The sequence below is a fragment of the Hyla sarda genome, chromosome 3, assembly GCF_029499605.1.
Source record: "Hyla sarda isolate aHylSar1 chromosome 3, aHylSar1.hap1, whole genome shotgun sequence".
Taxonomy (NCBI): Eukaryota; Metazoa; Chordata; class Amphibia; order Anura; family Hylidae; genus Hyla; species Hyla sarda.
Window position 1 is genome coordinate 368,189,557 of NC_079191.1, and position 3,582 is coordinate 368,193,138.

The following is a 3,582-nucleotide window of genomic DNA, read 5'->3' on the forward strand; positions in this document are numbered from 1 at the left end:
CTGTTGCAAAGCTTCAGGCATAATGAGAGTTGTAGTTCTGTAACAGCTGAAGCGCTGGGGTACAGCTTCTCCCATCATCACAGTAGAACTTACAAGTGACTACAGCAGTGATGGGACAGTCAGGCAGAATACACAATAATATTACTGACCTGAGTGTTGTCTTTCCTTTTCTTTTCATCTTCTCGTCTAGACACCATTTATTCTTCCAGCTCCATCTTCCTCTGCAGACTCTGATGCCCGGACATCATTGGATCCTCATTTTGTCAGCAGATCCTCTTCTGTATTAAGACTAGGGATGTAAGAAAAAATCGATTTGCGTGATTATCGCGATTTTTTCATTTGCTGATACTGAATCGATTCAAAATATTTTTGAATCTATTCTTTTAGGGATGTGGAATTTTCATCTCCTGACGCCTGGAACAGCATGTCCCGGGCATCAGGAGATACAAGTTCCACATTTGTCGAGCCGGGCAGGCCGGATCTGACGCGGCAGTGCTCTGGGTGTATGGAGCGGGCTCCGACTCGTGCCCGCTCCATACTCTGCGACCCCCCGGCTGATTTCAGTAGCCGGGGGCCGCTGATGCATCACCGCCGCTAGTATCCAGCATGCGGTGCTCTGCATTGTGTATGGAGCGGGCTCCGGACTCGTGCCCGCCCCATACTCTGCAGCCCCCAGCTGTTCTCAGTAGCCGGGGGCCGCCGCTAATAGCCAGCATGCGGCAATCGCCGCGGCTGGCTATTAAAGGAGTAGTCCGGTGCACACTTTTCTCGTTTTATCCCGTCCGGGCTGCAAAATAAAAGAAAACGCACTTTCTCTTACCTGCCAACGAGCCCCCGGAGCTCCGGTACAGGTGTTCGGTCCCTGGGCTGTATTCTTCTTACTTCCTGTTAGCCCGGCACGTCACATGGAGCTTCAGCCTATCACTGGCCGCAGCGATGTCCCGCCTCAGCCAGTGATAGGCTGAAGTTCCATGTGACGTGCCGGGCTAACAGGAAGTAAGAAGAATACAGCCCGGGGACCGAACACCTGTACCGGAGCTCCGGGGGCTCGTTGGCAGGTAAGAGAAAGTGCGTTTTCTTTTATTTTGCAGCCCGGACGGGATAAAATGAGAAAAGTGCGCGCCGGACTACTAGATCGCCGCTGTCAAAGCTGACAGCAGCGTCTATTGGGATCTATGAATGCTCGCAGGTGGGCGATGTATCGGGATATTTCGTGATGTATCGTCACCTAGACGGTATCGCGATATATCGGGATATATCGAATCGCCACACTGGTATCGCGATTCGAATCATATCGCCAAATTCTTGGCGATTCACACCCCTAATTAAGACAATAATCATTATAACCTTGCCAGACATCATGCCCCCTAAAATTAAAACTGCCAGACACTGTTTCTTCTTTTTGGCAGAATCCCCCCACGTACTGTTCTCCCCAGACATCCTAAATCCCCCCAGACCCATCTTTCCCTTTCTCCTGCAGACCCCTAAGGGCTCCTTCACACTGCAGACATTCAGCCAGCAGAATGTCTGCTTGCAGCAGGCACCACAGAGGCCTTGGCAGTAGGACCACATCAATGTTCGCCGTCTCTATAGATGACAATGCAGTCCAGTGGAATTCCGTCGGCAGAATGGATGCCCACCCAAAGAACGAACATGTTCGTTCTTTGGGTTGACATCCATTCTGCCGATGCAGTTACGCTTGGGAGAAGCATTAAAAACAATGGGACTTTTCTGCATTGGATTTCCACTGGCGTAATGTCCTTTATGTTGATGGACCCTTAGTCCCCCCAGATCCCTTAGTCCTCCTCCAGACCCACCTTTCCCCTCCTCCTTAAGATCCCCAAGTTCTCCCAAACTCCTCTGTCCCCCAGACCCCTCAATTATCCTCCTTCACACATTTTTCTCCCCCCAGACCCCTCTGTCCCCTACTTTCCCCTCCCACCATTCTCTGTCTCCAACTCAGTCCCCCATCCCCCTCTGTCCCCTACTACCCTTCTGTCGTCCACCAAACTTTTCTCAAACTTACCCCCTTGTCGTCCACCCAACTTTTCTCCCCCCTCTGTCATCCACAAAACGTCCCCCTCTCCCCCGTCATCCACCCAACTTTTCTCCCCCTCATCCACCCAACTTTTCTCAAACTTACCCCCCTGTCATCCACCTAACTTTTCTCCCCAATCATCCACCCACCTTTTTTCCCCCTCCCCCTGCCATCCACCCAACTTTTCTCCCCCCTGTCATCCACCCAACTTTTCTCAAACTTACCCCCCCTGTCATCCACCCAATTTTTCTCCCCAATCATCCACCCAACTTTTCTTTCCCTCTCCCCCTGTCATCCACACAACTTCCCCCCCCTCCCATCCACCCAACTTTTCTCCCCCCTGTCATCCACCCAACTTTTCTCCCCCTCCCCCCTGTTATCCACCCAACTTTTCTTCCCCGTCCCGCCTGTCATCCACCAAACTTTTCTCCCCCCTCCACCTGTCATCCACCCAACTTTTCTCAAACCTACCCCCCCCATCATCCACCCAACTTTTCTCCCCGGTTGGGTGGATGACAGGGGAGAAGAAAAGTTGGGTGGATGACCCAACTATTCTTCTCCCCTGTCATCCACCCATCTTTTCTTCCCCTCCCCTGTCATCCACCCAAATGTTCTCCCCCCTCCCCCTGTCATCCACCCAATGTTTCTCAAGCCTATCCCCCATCATCCACCCACTTTTCTCAAACCTACCCCCCCGTCATCCACCCACTTTTCTCCCCCCTTGCCATCCACCCAACTTTTCTCCCCCATCACCCACCCAACTTTTCTTCTCCCTCCTCCCCTGTCATCCACTCAACTTTTCTCTCCCTCGCTCCCCCCTATCATCAACCCAACTTTTCTCCCCCTGTCATCCAACCAACTTTTCTCCCCCCCCTCCCCCTAGGGCCAATCTAGATGGGCCCCCCGCACCATGGGGGCTTCGGGAGCCCCCGCTATGCCAGTGCTCCCCACTCATTCTAATGATCTAGTTGGGGTCTGAACACTCAGACCCTGACTGATCAAAACTTTTAACATGTCTCTATGACAGCTACACTTTGACCTCTTGTGGAATGCCGTGTCATGTTACTACACAGTATTTTGAATCTTTTTGAACTGCAAAATGTCTATTCCTCAAAAACATCTTCTATGCGGACACCTTGCACCCTATGGTCTCTCAGCCTGTTTTGTTTTCTGAATAGTATTGTTCTGTACAGATCATTTCCCAGTAATCCCTTTCTTCTCATCACATACAAGGAGTACAGTACGGAATTCCGCGGTGTGAACTTAACATTAGTGTGAATGGGTCTCCACGAGACCTGTTCACACTGCGGAATTTCCATGGCGGACAATTCCACCGCTGAAACTGTTCCGCTCAAAGAAAGAACATCTTCATTCTTTGCGCGGATTCCGCGAGCACCGCATAGCCGTCAATGGTGACAGCTCAGTGCCCAGCGGCCCTAGCATCGAAGTACTTCCGGTGGCAGCCACCAGGCGGAATCTCCGCTCGCTGCATTCAGTGTGAACGCACCCTAAAGGTGGCCCCAGTTTATAGATAACACAGGATC